The sequence below is a fragment of the Megascapheus bottae genome, chromosome 24, assembly GCF_031878675.1.
Source record: "Megascapheus bottae isolate mThoBot1 chromosome 24, mThoBot2.hap1, whole genome shotgun sequence".
Classification (NCBI taxonomy): Eukaryota; Metazoa; Chordata; class Mammalia; order Rodentia; family Geomyidae; genus Megascapheus; species Megascapheus bottae.
In genome coordinates, this window is record NC_143532.1 from 22,648,582 (window position 1) to 22,668,519 (window position 19,938).

Sequence of the window (19,938 nt, forward strand, 5' to 3'; positions counted from 1 at the left end):
CACTAGGCCAAATTCCAGGCCCATGAAATTCTTTTTACTTTTTATGCTGGTACTAAGGCTTGAACTCAGGATCTGGGAAGCACTCTATCACTAGGCCAAACTCCCGGCCCACCCTGAGATTTTTTGCGCAATGGTGGCTACCACTTGAGCCACAGCCCTTCTTCCTTTTTTGGGGGTAGTTAACTGAGATAAGCATCTCATGGCTTTACTTCATTGGGCTAGCTTTGAATGGAATACTCAGATCTCAGCCTCCTGCGTAGCTAGGATGAAATGCATGAGCCACCAGTGTCTGCCCTGTCTGATATCCTAATGCTTCAAATAGCACAACCTGAGAGGACTTCTCTGATCAATGAATCTAAAAATTTCTCCACATTTGTCTCTCATAGAACTGTTCTTTTCTTTCTTTGAGTTCATTATAAATTGTCACTTCCTATTTGTTCACAGTTGTTCTTTATCTCCTCTTAACCTGTAGGTTCCATGAAAGCAGGAATCACACACTCAATATATTATACATAATATATAATGAAATAAATGAGGGGAATGCTTAATATATCTGTTTAATACATGAACACAAATGATCTGGATCTCAAAAAACATTACAGCTGAAAGTAGCATTTTCCTTTCTCTGGGTCTCCCAATGTCACTCAATTAGTTTTCCAACTGTTTCTTTAAAAAAGAAAAAAAAAAGAGCAAAAGTGTCCCTGAAAATTCAAACAATTAAATAGAGCAAATGTCAGAAAATCGTATGTGGCATGCCAAGTAAGTAAGAGAAATAATGATGCTTTATTAAAGAAGTCCTAAAGGGTCACAACAAGAGAAAACCTAAAGGTCACAACCAGAAATGATTTCCTTCACAAGGTAGAATAAGACCTAAGACTTCAGACTGGTGAAATTCCAGGAAATGGGAAGGGAACAAAACGCAATGAGAGAGTAAAAGAGGCATAAAATAGTAGAAGATAGTTCTATCTTCACTTGTAAGTGGCAACTTACATTTTAAAAGATAAGTAAACCCTGTATCATATAAGAAATGTAGCCAGGTACTAGTAGCTCACATCTGTGTACTTAGCTCCTCAGGAAGCTGAGATCTGAGGATTGTGATTCAAAGCCAGCTTGATCAGAAAAGATCCCCTGACATTCTCATTTCCAATTAGCCACTCAAAAACCAGAAGTGGTGCTGTGGCTCAAGTGGTAGAGCACTAGCCATGAATGAAAATGCTTAGGGACAGTGCCCAGGCCCTGAGTTCAAGTCTCACAAGTTTTTGCGTATTTATTTTTTGGGTATGGTGATATCAGGGCTTGAATTTAGGGCCTTGAGCTCTCACTTAAGTTTTTTTCCTCTCGAACCATATTTCTAGTCAGCATTTTTGTTGAGTAATTGGAGACAGAATGTTTCTTGTCTTTTCTGGATTGACTTTGAACCAAGATCCTCAGATCTTAGTCTACTAAGTAATGATTAGAAACATGAGTCATTAGCTCCCTGCTCAAAAATTGCATATAATAGCAAATGCAATAGATTTACTCCTAAAATTGTAAAACTACTGTAGTTGCTGCTCTAAATTTATACATTTAGCCCCTCCTTTAGTACCACCTTAGTAAGCAATAAAGATCTAGTACAATCCCTGGCAGAATTCAGTCAGTTGAATAACATGAGATTTAAAACTAACTTCTAAGCACTTCCAAATTGAAATCTATGGTCTCAATCTTGTCCTAGGCGTTTGTCATTGAAGACATTCCTTTTTACTCCTACTTGTCTGTTCAAGGGATTTGTTTGTTCATGTTTTGTGCTAATACTGAGATTTGAACTTGAGTTTAGGTAATGTCTTTTAGCATTCTCATTCAAGGTGAATACTCTACCCTTTGAGCCACATTCCCATTTCTGGCTTTTTGGTGGTTCACTGAAGATAGTCCAGTATGTCTTCAAACCAGAATCCTTAGATCTCAGTGTGAGTAGCTAGGATGACAGGAGTGAGCATGGTAGGGTGCTTGCCTACATGCATGAAGCCGTGGGTTTGATTCCTCAGTACTACATAAACTTATAAAGCTGGAAGTGGCACTGTGGCTGAAGTGGTAGAGCGCTAGCTTTGAGCAAAAGAAGCTCAGGGACAGTGCTCAGATCCTGAGGTCAAGTCCCAGGACTGGCAGGAAAAAAAAGTCACCTAAGAGACAATACTCTCTTAAAATATGTAATAGGTTTGACATATTTTAAGCAACATATATTTTTGATGTCCAATGTTCTGCAACTCCAGACCAAAACAAAACACTGATCATCCCTTTGCACCAAAATGAAAAATAAAACTTCCTCCATTTGCTACTTTCTGTACATATGTTGTAGACCTAGAATAAACATTTGCACTGTTATGTATGAGTTGGGTAGAGAATAACAGTACTCAAAGTAAGTTGCTTTAGCAGAACTAGAGATTATGAAGTCAGAGAAAAGGGATGAGCAAATAAATAATTACATGAAAAACTGAGAACCTAAATTGTGCCAGAACTTTTATTACTTAATAGGGATTATTTCTGAAGCTATGCCACATAAATGAATAAAAGTTACAATAGGGTCAAATTCAACCCTTTCAGTAAAAGAACTGGGTAGCACGGTGAAGCACAACTCTAATTCTAATCTACTTTGTTTTAGAAAGTTTTCTTTCTTTCTTTTTTTTTAAGGCAAAACAAAACCAAAAAAGGAACAAACAGAAACCTGTCTCTGAGCTGACAGGCCAGCCATAAGACACAGGCTTTCCGGGTCAGGCTTGCCTTTGGGATGATCTGAGAGAAGAGAACCCTGGAACCACCATCACGTTCCACACGCAGATAAGATGCCCCAAAGTATGGCAGCGCTGACCCCGACCCACTGAAAGGACAGTGGAGATAGAGGCCACTCTGTAAGCATAGAGAAGACGTCGGGGTCGCCCTTTCGGGCGAAGGATCCCGGGAAAGGCCGGGTGATAGGAAAGAGACGAGGCCTGAGAAAGTGCCGGGGGCGTCTCGAGCTCCAGGACACGCAGCACTCGCGCGGGACGCCCTGTCATGAGTCACGGAGGCCAGACTGGAGCGGGGGGGGGGGGGGGGGTGAAGCAGAAGCGGGATGGAGGGAAGCTCGACCCTCGCCTGGGAACCCAGCCCAAGGGGAGGCCCCAACCTCGCACGGGGCGGGGAACAGGGGCCCCGCCTGCCCCACGCCCTGCCCACCCAGCCCGCACCTCCACCCGATGCAACAGGCGCGGCGGCCGGGTCCTGACCCCAGGGTCTCCAGGCTTGGGGGGCCAGGGCAGCAGCCTGCAGCCATGACAGGCGCGGGGCGGGCCGCAGGCGGGCTGGGCCGCACGTGTGGGCAGCGCCCGCCCCCCCCTCCCGTGCGCCCGCCCCGCCCCGGGCGCGGGCCCCTCACCTCGGGTGGCGCAGCCCCGCCCGCCCCGACCCCAGCCCGCCCCTCCCCCGGCCGAGCGGCGGCAGCGGCGGCACGTACTCACCACCGCCCGCCGGCTGTAGGGCTGCGCCATGACTGAGGCGCCCCCGCCGCCCCCCGCCTAGACCGAGACTGACACGCGCGGCTGGCCGGGCGGGGGCGGCCTCCAGGCGACCACCCGGCTGACGGAACACTCCTCCACCGCTCCCCACCAGTTGAGCGGCGGCTGCACCGCGCTGTCCCCGGTTTCCTCCCCACGCCTGAGACGGCGGGTGGCAGCGGCGAGCGGTGGCACTTACCGGCGGCGCGGCCAGGCCCCCCTGTCAGCGAGGGGCCGGGAGGGAGAGGAGGAGTGGAAGGGGCACCGCCCCCCCCGCGCCGCCACGCACCCACCTGATTGGCCCAGTCCACTCCCCCAGCGCGACCCCACCAGCCCCTGCGAGCGGCACTCCCGCAGCTCCGGCGCGTCATTTGCATATTTGTGCCCGCGTCGCTGATTGGCCCTGGCGCGGAGGGACGGCTGAGACCGCCGCAGCTCCGGCCGCGACTTGAGCCCGCGTAGGGCAACTCAGGACGGAGGACGCTCTGGCTGTTTTCCTCCCCTCAACGCCTAGATGGACCTAGGCCGGAGGGCGGTGGAAGACGAGGTCGCCACCGTGGGCCAACATGGCCCCGCCTGGCCGCCAACCCAATCGCCGGCGCGGTTACTCCCGGGGCCCTCCGGCGTCCTCGAGGCGGGCGGGGAAGGGTTGGAGCCGGGCGCCCTCTGGCCGGAACGCGGAGCAGTGCAGTGGCCCGGGCTCCCCCTCGCCGCCCGGCCGCGACCGCCACGTCAGGCCGCGCCCTCGCGCCGCCCTCCCCGAGGCCCCGCCGCCACGTCAGGCACCGGCAGGCACGCCCGGCCGCGGGCTGGCCAGTGGCGGGGTCGGCGCCCGGGTCACGCCGCTATCTCCGCGCCCGCGGGGGGGGGGGGTCTACCCAGGTACCGCGATGGTTTCCGGTCGGCCCGCGTTCTCCTTTCGCGCTCGCCCCCCCCCCCCCATGACACTCGCCTGTGCTGTGATAATCGGGAGCACTGCCACTGTCCCCGCGATGAGGCAGCAGCGATTCGGGCCAGGTGCTAAAGCACCTGCCGGCGGAAGACACGCCGGGCCAAGGACAGCCCCAAGTCCTAACCCCCAGCCGGAGCGCGCGGCTCAGGTGGTGCAGAGCTGGGGCTGAAGCCCACGGTGCTCGGGCATCAGGTTCAGCCCACAGCTACAGAGGGAGAGAAAGGAAGACTGGAGAGAAGGGTGGGGGTGGGGAGCAGGGGACGAAAGGACGACACGCGTTTAGGCGTAGGGGGACACCAAGGTGTGGGACCCCTGGGGTTTCCCCACACTCCAGGGCTTTCTGTAAAACCCAAGAGGCTCGGCTGGGAAATGAAGCCCTGGGTTCAATTCCTCAGTACCACACAAACAGGAAAAGCTTGCTGTGGGTCAAGTTGGTAGAGTGCTAGCCTTGAGTAAAAGAAGTTCAGGGACAGTGCCCAGACCCTGAGGATTCATGCCCCACAATTGCGGCCCCTTCCCCCCCCCCCAAAAAAAAATGGAGAGGCTGATTTAACTGTTCTAAAAGCCTCCCAGCTCTAAAATTCTATGGGTCTCCACTTTCAAGCACAGGCTATTGAGGCCCTTGGGTCTTAATTAAAATGTTTGATCCACATTAGCAGCGAAAAGCCAGGTGCCAGAAGCTTATACCCGTAATCCTAGCTACTCAAGTGGCTGAGCTCTGAGGATCACGGTTCTTGTGAGACTCTTTATTTCCACATAACCACCAAAAAGTCAGAAGAGACCTAGCCTTGGGTAAAACAGCCAAAGTGACATCACCCAAGCTCTGAGTTCAAGCCCTGGTACCAACACACATCCGGATAAAATAACTGAGTATTTGAATGTCAATTAACCTACCTGTGTTCGTTGAAAACTTTGTGATTTTCAAATGTTACTTGTTTTGAGCTTGATGGAAATCTCAATTTCAACCTCTAGAAAGGAGTGTCACTATCCTTGCTTATGAATGGAACGAGTGTGGTATAAATAGCCCTAGTACACACACACAGAGCTGTACAGGTTTGCTGGTTAGGCTACTACTTAAGCCACACTACAGTATGGAAGTATTGAAGAAAACCTGACAGAAAGAAGGGTTACAATTATAGCGGTTCTCCACAAGTAACTTAATAACAACCCCATACTGAAGTAGAATAAGGATGCACATTAACAGTTCAGCTCCCACCTTCCTGCACTTCTTACTTGACTATTGCTCTAGTTTGCAAATTAAATTTGACTGAAATTTAAGGCCAGTAACATCACAGCAGATTAAGATGCCCCATGAGAATGAAACTGTCTGGCTACTTAAAAAAAAAGTGCTCACTTCAGCAGCACTAAAATTGGACCGATACAGAGAAGATTAGTGTGGCCCCTGTGCAGGGATGACATGCAAGTTCGTGAAGCCTTCCATATTTTTAGAGTAATGTGTATTCCAATGAAAGATTCATAAAGTGCAATATAAACTAACATGGAAGAACTGACAACCTCTGTCATACCAGAAAACTGAATTGTGACTAAGTTGCTTATTAAAATTAAACCTCTCTCTCAAAAAATGAAAAGAAAGCTGGGCACAGTGGCTCATGTCTGTAATCCTAACTACTCAGGAGGCTGAGATCTGAGGATTGCAGTTCAAAGCCACCAAGGCACTAAAGAGAGACTCTTATCTCCATTTAATCTCCAGAAAAGAAGTGGGGCTGTGGCTGGGGGGCGGGGGTAGCCTAGAGCTGAAGAGGTCAGGGACAGTGCCCAGCCCCAGAGTTCTAGCCCCATGACCCCCACACACAAAAAGCTTCTTTCATCAGATAACCAACTAATCAGCAAAGCGCCAAAAATAGGTAGAGTGTCAGCCAAAAGGATCAAAGCTCAGTTCAGATCCCTGAGTTCAAGCCCCTGTACAGGAACACACAAATTATATACAGACATTATATACACATACATATATGGTATATATACATATATATAAATCTCTAGATGAGACCCTATGTTGGCTACAGGAGTTATTCTCACATAAATGCTAATACATATATAATATATAATAAAATTTCTGCTGGTTCATCTTTTTGACATTCATAGGTTAAGGCACTAAACAATGTTTATTCATAGATCAGTGATAGATCTTTATAAATGATAAAGTTTTTAAGTAATATTTTAGACATTTGATGTCAATTCTTAACCTGAATGTTTCATGTCATAGAACTTAACACAGTTTCTGTCTCTGCAGTAATTCAAGTTAGCCTCAACAGCTCACTTTTCCACTCCAGGAAAACAAACTGAACTCTAGTTATCGGGCATTAAAAAACAATGCTCACTTTAGCCCTTAGGAGTTATGGATTTTCCTTAACTCAGTGAGGAACAAGTTCCTTTTCCAGGTAGTGAAAGCTTTTAAGACGTGCCCCCCCCCCTGCCGCCCCAAATATTCTAGCAAACAGAAAGGAAGTCTACATGTGCTTCACCTATAGCTTAAGGCACCTCAAAGACCATTTAGCCAGCACTGATCAGCAGTGTGGTTCAAATCTAGAAGCTGCTGATAGTAAGAGGCGCCAAAGGATGTGTTTACCCTGGGGGCCATTCTTCTGATTCTTACTCCTAGGCCAATTTGATGAAAGACAGATCTCTGTGACTTTGTTTTATCAACTACACCCATCACATTGCTCTTTAGGAATCCATTTCAAAACATGGCCCTATTGGACAGTTCACAACTCACACAGGAGCTTTTATAAACATTGCTTATCCTAATCTTAAAAGGTCTTCAGAAAAATGAAATTTTGCTGTTCCATTGATAATAGCATCTCTCCCCCCCCCCCTCTCTCTCAATGTCTGCTCCTCTTGGATAATGTAAATACTGCTGAAAAAGTTGCTTCAGATTCAAGTTTGAAAGGCTCACATGCATGAAATTGAAGTTGCTATGTGCAACACTAAATCATTCAAGAGTAACGGAAGGGGCTGGAGCCTGGCCTAGTGGTAAAGTACTTGCCAAGCATGCATGAAACCCTGGGTTTGATTCCTCAGTACCATACACACACAAAAAGCCAGAAGTGGTGCTGTGGTTCAAGTGGTAGAACTCTAGCCTTGAGAAAGCCCAAGGACAGTGTTGAGGCCCTGAGTTTGCTCCAGGACTGGCAAAAAAAAAAAGAGCAATTGAAGAGTACCAGATAACACAAAGGCACAAGGTGGAGGTGCTGGGTATTTATTAATGGTAAACAGAATGGAACACAGTCCTCTGGCCTCATGGCAAATTATTTTATGATGTAAATAAAACCAGCTCACTAATTATCCTTTTTATTAATTTTAGTAACAATTAACATTCATTTATAGGAATGGTAATTGGTGCGCTTACAAAAACGTATGAGCAGGATACTGACTATAATCTTAGCTACTTAGGAAGTTGAGATCTGAAGACCATGATTTGATACCACCCAAGAGAGACTCATCTCCAATTAACTATCAAAGGTAGAATTGAAGAGGAGGTGTGGCTCGAGTGGCAGAGTACCAGTCTTAAGCAAAAAAGCTAAATGAGAGCAATGACAGCACCAAGGCACTGAGTTAAGCCCCAGCACAGGCTTAAACTCCCTCCTTCTCTCTCTTTCCCTCTCCCTCTCCCTCTCCCTTTCCCTCTCTGTCTCTCTCTATCTCTATCTCTCTTTCACACAAACACATAAACAACTAGCAGCATGTTGTATGATTGAAACTAAGCTAAGGTGTGGTGGAAATGCAAATATGTATATTCTTAATCAATTGGTTTGCTTTTATAGGCATTTTATTTCCAGAAGACATTCATCTGGAATAATTTGATGTGGGGGGTGGGGGAGGAAGGAGAGTGCTGAGACAGAAGGCAAGGCCTTGCATATGCTAAACAAACACTCTACTGAGCTATGTCTTCAACCTGGTCTCACCAAATTATCTTATTATTAACAAGTATGTGTGGATTTTGAAAGTTCTTCCCAAGGCATGTTTTGGGCTGGGATTGTAACTTCACAGAAGAAACAAACCCAGAAACAAAATATGGACAAGCACCTCCACAAAACACAAATCAACTGCCATTTAAGATTATCTGGTTTTGAACAAGAACTAGACTCATCTATCAGAAGTTTTCAAATCTGACTGTATACATGCTAGGATGAGAGTGTGTCCCTCAAAATGCCATGTGATGAAAACGTAATCCTCAATTTCATGTGTTGATGGTATCTGAAGGGAGCTTTTAAGAAGTTAATTGGGGCTGGGAATGTGGCTTAGTGGTAGAGTTCTTGCCTAGCATACATGAAGCACTGGGTTCCATTCCTTAGTACCATACAAACAGAAAAAGCCAGAAATGGTGCTGTGGCTCCAGTGGTAGAGTGCTAGCCTTGAGAAAAAAAAAAAAAAGAAGCTCAGAGACAGTGCATGGGTCCTAAATTTAAGCCCCAAGACTGGCCAAAAAAAAGAAAAGTTAGTTGGGATTAAGAGATGAGGAGGGTGAGGCCTCTCCCCACCCAATGGTAGTATTAGTGGTTTTATAAAAGGAAGAAGTATGAGGTGAATTAACATCTTCCTGTCTCCCTATGTGATACACTGTACCATGTTACGATACTGTAAGAGGGTCTTCACCTAATGTCCAAAAGATGTCAATACCATTTTCTTAGTCTCCAGAACCATGGGCTAAATCATCTTCTACATCCTCTACATGCATTATCTGGTGTCTGCTGTTTAGTCATAGTGACAGAAAATGGTCTACGACACTGCACATTAAAATCACCAAAGAAAAGTGGACATTTTTGCTCCGTTCCTGCCCACACCTAAAGGTGATGCGTCTGGGTATCACTATGCCATAAATCTTTTTATTTATTGACTTATGCAGGTGTGATAGAAAAGTGTTGCTGGGGCTGGAGGTGTAGTTTCATGGGTAGCACAGCTGCCTAGCATGTTCAAGACTCTGGATAGATCCCTAGCAACCCTTCCCCTCGCCTCTCTCTCTCATACACACACACACACACACACACACACACACCAGAGAAAAGAAAAGAACAAGCAAAACACTACCGTAGGCTTGGAGCTCAATGGCAGAGCACTTTCCTTGCATGTGTGAAATTCTGGTTCTAAGTTCACACTAAAAGTCAGTTAAAACCTACTTTATTTCTCCAATAAGTAAGGGTAAATGATTATAGTAAAGTGGAAAGAGGGAACAGGATCAGACAGGATCAAAAAGGAAATCTGAGGGCCAGAAGTTTGACCTAGTGGTAGAGTACTTGCTTAGCATGCACAAAGACCCAGGTTCGATTCCTCAGTATCATATACCTAGGAAAAGCCAGAGTGATGCTGTGGCTCAAGTGGAAGAGCTCTAGCCTTGAGAAAGCCTAAGGACAGTGCTTAGGCCCTGAATTCAAGCCCCAGGACTGGCAAAAAAAAAAAAAAGGAAATCTGAGTTGTAATTCAGGTCCTCCATTAGCCAATTAAATATTAAACAGCATTTTAGAAAGAATTTTTTAACATGCCAACACTACAGCTTGAATTCAGGGCCTAGACACTGTCACTTTGCTTATCTGTTCAAAGCTGGTGATCTACCACTTAGGCCATAGCTCCACTTCTGGCTTTTATTGTTTAATCGGAGACAAGAGCCTCACAGAATTTCTTGCTCTGGCTGGCTTTGAACCATGATCCTCAGATCAGGTGTGAACCACTAGTACCTGACCCTTAGTCAAATTTTCTTGCCCACAAAATAAGAATCGTAACAATTATGCTGCATTCCTTATGTTGTTCTTTTTGACAAACAATGTTCATAAACATTCTCTGAGAACACTGCACGTACAAATAAAAATTATTGTTCTGTTTTGTAGTTGAATTCCAAGAAATTACTAATTACTGTGGTTACAGATTAGAAATATTGACCTACCACATACAGTCTGACCAGCAAAGTATTAAGTTTAATAAATACTTGCTTTGTGACATCCTTTCAACATATACCTACCACTAGAGGGGAAAATCCCATTTAGATGAGAACAGTAGATAGTTCATCATACTGGGAAAGCAATAACCTCTGTGGCAGGAGGAATAACTCAACCAAGCGCAGGATTAACAGTAACAGATCCATTTATTCACTCTCAAAAGTTTATTTCTAGTCTGGGAGTTTGGCCTAGTGCTTGAGTGCTTGCCTAGTATGCATGAAGAACCGGGTTCGAGTCCTCGGTACCACATATACACAAAAAGCTGGAAATGACGCTTTGGCTCAAGTGGTAGAGCTTTAGCCTTGAGAAAAAAAGCCCAGGGACAGTGCTCAGGCCCCGAGTTCAAGCCCCACAACTGGGGGAAAAAAAGTTTATTTCCACCCACAAATCTGAAGTTCTTTCATTTCCACTAAAGAAAATCCAGGCCATGGAAGGGACTATTTTAATTCTGGGGCCTTTTTATCAGTCCAGATTAGGACAACAAAGTTGAACAGCTGTGTGTTAATGGGGTTCCATTCCAGGTTTTTTCAGTAGATAAGAGGATGTAGAAAGCTACAGTTGAAAGCAATCAGGAAGGTGATCCTAGAACACAGCTGCCTAATCAAAGCCAGAAGCAATCTTAGAAGGGATTTGGGGATCCAGTTGATAATATTCTAAGACAGGTATAGGGTGAAATCCTGTATAATCAACATAAGTCTGTAACCCCACCTAGCCTTTATTTCCTTATTAGTAAGACATTTATATTAAATTTTCAGTGAATTATAGCTAACTTTTTAAAGCCAGGTGAGTAATCTTTAGAACTGTTCAAGTAGCAGAATACATGAAAAATTGTAGATCAGTATGAAATGTTGATATTTTTATCAAATTATATACATATCAATCTGAGAGGTTTTAGGGGTGTGTGTGTGTGTGTGTGTGTACTTTTTAAAAAAAAATCTCAAGGCTAGTGCTCTACCACTTGAGCCAAAGCCCTACTTCTTTTTCCCCCCCTTGTGTTTAATTGTAGGTAAGAGTCCCACTGACCTTCTTGCCCAGGCTGACATTGAACCAGAATCTTCAGCTCTCAGCCTCCTAGGTAGCTAGGATTACAGCCATGAGCTACTGGCACGGACTTGTATTTGTTTTGATATAGGGTCATGTTTTGGACTCAAAATTCTGAACTTAAGTGATCCTTCTGCCTCAGTCTCCCAAGTAGGTGGGAATACTGACTTATACCACCATGATTGGCTAGGAAAAAAAAAAACTTTAGTAACAAAAATGACTACATTGTATATAAACAATATAATGTCAGTCATGGGAACCCACCTGTCCACTAGAACCAAAAGGAAAAAAATCCTTCAAAATAAGCTATAGGTAAAGGAAAAGAAATGTCTATATTTGTGTGTAGACTTGTGAACTGTCAAAAAGAAAGAAAATAAGGGAGGGAGAGAGGAAGGAAAAGAGGGAGGGAGGGAAGGGAGGAACTAAGGGAAGGAGGGAAGGAAGGAAGGAAGGAGGGAGGGAGGGAGGGAGGGAGGGAGGGAAGAAAGCATGAGACAGGTGTAGAAAAACGTCTAGAGCTGATCAACGAACACAGAGGTTTTCAACCTTTGTTGAAAGTGAGAGAGCTTTCTTCAAAAAAGATTTTATTTTTAAACTTTTGGCAGAAATTCAACATATCAGACAGCAAAGCAGAAGCCCCAAAGAAGAAAGAGAACAAAGGCTGAGCAGTCCTTCTGCAAGCCCTGGAGTCCCCCACCCTTGGCCAGCTCCAGCAGCCATCTCTATAAAAATAGATCTCCTCAGCTTAGAGGATCACCTTTTTGAAAAGTCTTAGTCTAGCTCTTGCCTTGTACAGAAAAGGAAATTAAAGCCCTGTGGGCCAGGGATTTACCTAAGGTTACATACACAGGCTTCTTCCATACCACCAATGACTGAGACATTGCATGTATGACCTATCAGCCTACTTTCCTTATGTTTCTTGCAGTACAAAAAGTATGTGCTATGTCAGAGATCATAAATTGATCCACACAGTATATTTAACTGTCTTGAATTAATGACTACAAATTTAAAAAGCAAAGATTTGCCTACAATTTTCCATGTCCAGCTCTTTAGAAATTCTAGCTACATGGCCCTCTCATTCTCAGTTAATAACCATCTAGGGAGCTGAGGAAGAACATCTAAGGTCCAGTTTGTCATAGTCTCCACCATATTGCTTTTCTTTTTTCATTTTGTTGCTGTTGTTGTTTGCAGGATGGGGGGGGGGGGCTGACATTAGTCATGAGGCTTGAATTCAAGGCCTGGGTGCTGTCCCTGAGCTCTTTTGTGCAAAGCTAGCATCCTATCACTTTGAACCCCAGGTACACTTCTGATTTTCCGGTAATAAGGAAGGATCACATGGACTTTTCTGCTCAGGTTGACTTTGTGATCCTCAGATCTCAGCCTTCTGAGTGGTGAGAGGCTTCTCTATTGCTTTATACTGCTTATATTGTTACTGTCTCTTCCATGTAAGCATTTGATTTTGTGACCATGGTCTAAAGCTTATGGCTATAGAAGCATTTTGGAGAACTGTATCTATAGAAACAAAGCAAAATCTAGATTACAGACAGAACAAGGTAGTTTCAACAGATGGGGAAAATGTGATGTTAAAAATTTTAGGGAAAAAAAACTGCTGCTTTTCTAGATTGATTAAGAAAGAAGCTTTCAGGATTTCTCACCTTGTTTATTTTTTCAAGGACCATTCAATTTACCGCAGACTCCTAGGGTTTAAACACCAGGATACACTGGTGTTTAGTACTCCATTTAGATAATTATCTTCAGCCCAACTCCAAACACTGCTCTTCCTAACTCCTTTAGAGATGCAACAGGAAACCACACAGCAGGGGAATGAAGTTGTAGCTTGTTGGCTAAGAGCTTGCTTAGCATGTAAAAGGCCCCTGGGTTAGATCCCTGCAAGCCTCCACCTCTCCACCCCCGAACCCCATCCTCCTTCCACCCCTTATCCTATATCTCATCCCTGCCAGAGTTTCTAGCATTTGCCTTAGCACTTAGCATGAGGAGGAACCAACTGGGGACCTTAGGGCTGGGCAGTGAGTGTGGTGTATGAAATAACAGAAGTCTCAGACACTGCAGTGCATGCCTGAGTTCCAGCCCCTGTGTGTGCGTGTGTTCGTGTGTGTGTGTGTGTGTGTGTGTGTGTGTGTGTGTGTGCGTGCGCGCGCGTGCACGCGCACTTTTTTGGGGGGGGAGAAGGAGTAATGCTTTAGATTGAACCCAGGACCCAGGACCTCATACATGCTAACAAGCACTTCCCCACTGCTGCCTTTCTTTCTCAATTATATAACCTAGCCCATCCTGGAACTTGTGATCCTCCTATCTGAAAACTGGGATTACATATGTGCATCACCACACCCTGCATATTTTTACTTTAGCTTTTTAGCCTAAAAGTGTATATTTCTAAATTGTTTTTGAGTCAAGATTCAGGAATAAGAACATTTGGCTGGGCACTGGTGGCTCGTGCCTGTAATCCTAGCTACTCAAGAGGCTGAGAGCTGAGGGTTGCAGTTCAAAGCCATCTGGGCAAGAAAGTCCTCTTACCATCAATTGGCTATCAGAAAACGGAAAGTAGAGCTGTGGCCTAAAATGGTAGAGGGCTAGCCATGAGCAAAAGAGTTCTGGGACAGCACCCAGGCCCTGAGTTCAAGCCCACAGAAAACGTTTATTACTTTACCTGAAGGGTACTATAGTATTATCTGCACTCCAGGTTTTAGGCCAAATGCTGCTTTCTGGAGGAATGGTGACCTCCTCTACATACCACAAATTAAAGTCGTGGCATTTCCCCACTACTCCACATTCCCCATTGCATGCTTTGCTTTGTTTTTGTCCCTGTCACTTAGCACCATGTAATACACCATGTTTTACTATCTTTGTTTTCTCTCTTTTCCCACCCATCCTCCTTCCTTCTCTCCCCCCCCCCCAACCTTCTCTCTGGAACATAAGCTTTCTGGAATATTTTTGTTTGTTCAGTACTGTAACATTACTTTGCTCATATTAGATATTCTATAAAGCTATATTTAATAAAATGTATTTATCTTATCCTGTTTAAGTCCAGGTAACAAGGTGAGAGTTATTTCAATAGTTAACAATCAGGCACGGGATAGGGAGAACTCGTAGATGAGGATCACATATTTGAAAGCTAGAATGGAAGTCCAACACTGGTGGCTCCCTCTTGCAGTCCCAGCTATTAGGGAGGCTCAGAACTGAAGATCAAAGTTGTAAGCCTGAAGTGTGCAGCTGGCATTCTTCTGTACTTCTAGCTACTCAGAAGGCTAGATCTGAAGATCAGGGTTCAAAGAAAACTTGGACAGCAAAAAAGCAGAAAAGACTTTCAGAATCTATCTCCAATTCACCAGAAAAATGTTGGACTGCAGGTATAGCTCAAATGATAGAGCACCAGCCATGAGCAAGGAAACAGTGTGAGAAGTCCAGGCAGGACTTGAGTACAAGCCCCAGAATAGGTATATATATATATATATATATATATATATATATATATATATATATGGAACTGGACTCCGAATTTGATTCTGTGTACATACTATTTGCAATGACAGTTATACACAGTTATTTTCCTATACATTTTCAAGGATGAAACCCATCACAATGAGTCTGTGGGAGAATCAACATTGCCACTCAGGCCTCTGACTGTAGTCCAACCTCTTCTCCTCCACAGCAGTTCAGCCACTACTAATTTCTCCAGAACCTAATAGTTAAATAGATGCAGCAGAAACTTGCCAAAGAGTCAACCTGGGAAGAGGAAAACCCTAAAAATTTGACCTTATTTCAAAACTCCAGAACAGATGTAGAATAGTCTATTCAGGAAACAGAAATATGAATGATAAAACCCTTCCTTCCTCCCTTCCTTCTTCCTTCCTTTCTTCCTCTGTCCCTCCCTCCTTCCCTCCATCCTCCCTGTCTTCTTCCCTCTCTTTCCAAAATGCGACACTATATCCCCAGCACTAGAAAAGTCAGCAAAACCAACAATATGCAGTATAACCACACCATATGTTTAGTGTGATATGTATGTTTGTGCATTGTGCCCTGCTCTTCGTCATTTGCTCTGAGCTCAGAGTGAAGTAATAGTGTTCAATTTTCTCTGAACATGTGCTAAGAAATACGGGTAAGGAGATCTAATTTGAAGAAGCACTATTTTCCTGGCTACTTAACCAATAGCACTGCCTTTCAGATGTCCTTTGAGAACTAGTTACTATTATGTTTTGTTGGTGTTTATGTCTTTCTATTATGCTTTTTTTCCCCCTGTCTTGAGGATTGTACTCTGGGCCAGGGTGCTATCCCTTAACTTCTTTTGCACAAGACAAACTCTTTACCACTTGAGCTGTAGCTCCACTTCTGGCTTTTTTTTTGGTAATTTATTGGAGCTAAGGTCTCCTGGACTTTTCTGCTCCCCCTGGCTTCAAACCATGATCCTCAGATCTCAGCCTCCTGAGTAGCTAGGATAACAGGGGTAAACCACTGGCACAAGGTTATTATGCTTCTTTGAGTAACCTCAAGACATGCTCAGCGAATTGGTTCATTTCCCAGATATAATTGTCATAAAACCTGTGTACTAAACTGAAATCAAATGAGGTCAAAACACAGTCATTGATCCTAGACCAGTTTAGATGAGTAGCAATCATATAATGAATGTATCATTAGTATCAAATTGACTAGTGTAGGTGGGCAGAGAAAACACTGAGAAATGCACAAGAAAACACTAAGAAACCCATCATTTCAGTCTACACACATACAACAACAGCAACAACAACAGTAACAACCTATTCAGAAAAGCTCTTAGCACTGTTTGTGGTCAGGGAGTTAATATTACCAGTGAAAATTTCAAACCCAGAATATATAAGAATAGGCTACCAACACCAAATCAAGAGGTCAAAGGAGGGTAGAACAAGGAATGATCCTTTCTCATAGCTCTTGAATTTAAAGAATTTCCTGGACAGCCCTATATATCTAGTTAGCTGTTCATTCATTCACTCATTCATTCTTGCTGGGCTTCATATGAGTGCTAAGCAAGCCATTGGCAGTGAACAGCAGATGCTCTACTATCTCAGGTGATGGGCTAAATCCTTCTAGGTACAGGTTGTTGAACAAGAGAAAGGGCCCAAGATAGTTCAGTTTGCTTGCTTCAGAACAAATGTATTTATTTTGCCCTGTGTGAGTGAAGGGCAGAAAGGACATTCCTTAGCTGCCAAAAAACTGGGCTTGCCACATGGGCAATGTAGGGTATGATGGTGCCAAGTGAAAATGGTTAACTCTTCCCAACAATTAAATACATGGAGGGCGGGGGGGGGGGGGTGTCGTGCTTTTCCTATAAAAAATTTAAGAAATATGTTGCATGTGTCAGGAGCTGGTGGCTCAAATCTGTAATCCTAGCAATTCAAAAGGCTGAGATTTTAACATCACAGTTCAAAGCAAGCCTTGGCAGAAAAGTCCCAGGAGGCTTTTTTGCTTTTTGGGGTTTTTTTTTTTTTTTGCTCATCCTGGGATTTGAACACAGGGCTTGGGCACTGAGCTCTTTTGCTCAAGGCTAAAACTATCGTTTGAGCCACAGGGCTGCTTTGGACCTTTTATGTGATTAATTTGGAGATAAGAATCTCACAGACTTTCCTGCCTGGAGCTTTTGTATGTGTCAGTCATGGAGCTTGAACTCTGGGCCTGGGCGCTGTCCCTGAGCTCTGTAAGGCAAAGCTACTACCCTACCCCTAAAGCCACAAATCCACTTCCTGTTTTCTAAGTTTTCTAGTGATTAATTGGAGATAAGAGTCTCTCATTCTTTAGTCTGGGACTGTCACCTCAAGCCTCAAATCTTGGCCTCCATGCCCAGCATCTGGGCTGTGATCCTTAGATATCAGTCTCTTGAGTGACTAGGATTATAGGCATTAGCCACCAGCACCCTGTTTTCCATGAGACTCTTATTTCTCCAATTAATCACCAAAAGAAAGCCAGAGTAGAGTTTGCTCAAGTGGTATAGCTCCAGCTTTGAGCAAAAGAGATCAGGGAAAGTGCCCCAGGCCCCAAGCTCAAACGCTAGAACAGGCCAAAAAAAAGGAAGAAATATGTAAAAGTCAGAACCTAGATTTTGTCCAGGATTTGATGGCTGAAGGTGTTTAAAATATTTTTTATTTTATTTGGGGGTTTTGTTGTTGTTTTGAGACAATGTCTCATTATGTAGCCTATGCTGACCTGAAACTATGTAGCCCAGGCCCAGACTGTCCTTAAATTCTCCATATACCTATCTTAGCTTTCCAAGGGCTAAGATTACAGGTATGTACCACCATGGCAAGCTTCAATGTATGCATTGACGCTTGAAGCTGGGCACGGTGGCTCAGGCCTGTAATCCTAGCTACTCAGGAGGCTGAGATTTGAGGGTGAAGGTTCAAAGCCAGCCTAGGCACAAAAGGGCCTGAAACTCTTATCTCTAATTAACCTCTAGAAAAATCGGGAAGTAGGGCTTGGTTCAAGGGTAGGGCTGAAGAGCTCAAGGCCAACGCCCAGGTGCCCAGGCCCAATTCAAGCTCCATGACCCACACACACAAAATAATAATAACAATAATAACAATAATAAATGAAATAAAAAGCTTGAATTTTGAAAATCTTTCCTTGGCTGGTCCCTGGGAAGATTCACAGAATCTTGAAGATTCACAGAAAACACATTATTTTCCTGTGCAAATGGAGAATCCTATATGACAAAGCCATTTATGACAGCCAGAACTGGTGAGAAGGCAGAGATATAGAAAAAAACTGAATCTTTATCCTGTCTCTACTCTTATCGCAACATCTTAATTTTTAAGTTAGCATTGTAATAGCATCGTAATAATACCTTCCAGAATTGTTGTAATGACCAAGAATGCAAAAGAAGAACGGGGAGCTCATTCCTCATGCCTGTAGTCCTAGTTTCTTGGGAGGCTGAAATCTCGTGACTGAGGTTCAAAGTACCCAACAGAAAGATCCATGAAATATCTCCAATTAACGAATAAAAAAGCTGGCACAAGAGCCTTAACCTTGAGCAAAAAAAGCTAAGTACTCTTTTTTTTTTTTTTTTTTTTTTTTGCCAGTCCTGGGCTTAAGCTCAGGGTCTGAGCACTGTCCTTGGATTTTTCTCAAGGTTAGAGCTCTACCACTTCTAGCTTTTTTCTATGTATGTGGTACTAAGGAATTGAACCCAGGGTCTTCGTGCATGCTAGGCAAGCACTCTACCACTAGGCCAAACTCCCGGCCCCAGCTAAGTACTCTTTTTTGCTCAAGGCTGGCATTCTACCATTTGAGCCATGGCTTCGTTTCCAGCTTTTTGCTGGGAATTTCCTGTCTAAGCTGCCTTTGAACTGAAATTCTCAGATCTCAGTCTTTGGGGAGCTAAGATGACAGACATGTGCCAGCCACCAGTGCCCAGCAATACTACTTTCTTAATGGAATAAGAATTAAGTGATACAGGCTATATGCAGTGCTAGGCACATAGAGACACACAAGCAGGAGTTCCCTTTTCCTTGCACCATGAGTCAATAATCTCTCTGGGGTCATTTTTGCCCATTCATCACACTCAATTTTTAGGGAAAGTAAATTTATTTATTTATTGGCCAGTCCTGGAGCTGCATTCAGCACCTGTCCCTGAGCATCTCTGCTCAAGGTTAACACTCTACCACTTGAGCCACAGCACCACTTCTGGCTTTTTCTGTTTAGATAGTACTGAGGAATCGAACCTAGGGTTTCATGCATGCTAGGCAAGTACTCTACCACTAAGCCACATTCGCAGCCCTTAATACACATTTATAAATGTATGGAATGTCATAGTTCAGACAAGGGACTCTGGAGATAGGTTTGAATCAGTTCTGCCACTTATTAGCTATGCAACATGAGGAAATATATAAACCACTATTTCATTTTCCTCATCTCTAAAGCATGATGTAAAGGTTTGCTTTACTACAATTTTATTGCCATTAGACATTACACTTGACAATGGGAACACAGTGGAAAAAGGTAGCTTTAATCCCTGCCTTCGTGAAGCTGAAGGCATTGCAGGCTCCTTGTACTTCTCCTGAATGTAGAGAAATGAAGGCCCAAACAAGTGATATCACCAAGGACATAGAAATACAGCTAGTTAGCACTAATGAAGATCAGCTAAGACTAAGGAGGGTTCCAGGTTAACAGCCACCTATTTCCTCATGACTCTGTGCACCCAGCATCACCCAGATTCACAATTTTAAGAGACCTAAGAGGCTCAAAATTTCAGAGTAGATTCTGGAAGCCCATTGGAATTGGTCCAATGACACATTCCTGAACTCCACCCTTTTTCAACATCCCATTCCTTATGATATTGTCCTTCCCTGGCCTACATGAGGATCTTGCTTCAAATTCAGATTTCAGATCATAGTTAAAACTAAAATGCATCTATTTTCATTGATGCTTGTGAATATTTCTTTTATTTTTTTTATTGTTTTTAAGTAGTTGTTCAAAGGTCAATTCAACATGTCAGTTGGTGAGTCCA

At 44.0% G+C, this 19,938-nt stretch overlaps 1 non-coding gene across 1 annotated transcript; it reads left to right on the plus strand.

Moving 5' to 3' along the window:
* Positions 1-5,804: 5,804 nt before the first annotated feature.
* On the plus strand, positions 5,805-5,905 carry LOC150047132 (U6 spliceosomal RNA). Its single transcript, XR_016539571.1, has one exon. It is a non-coding gene; the product is annotated as a U6 spliceosomal RNA (small nuclear RNA).
* The last annotated feature ends 14,033 nt before the right edge of the window (positions 5,906-19,938 follow it).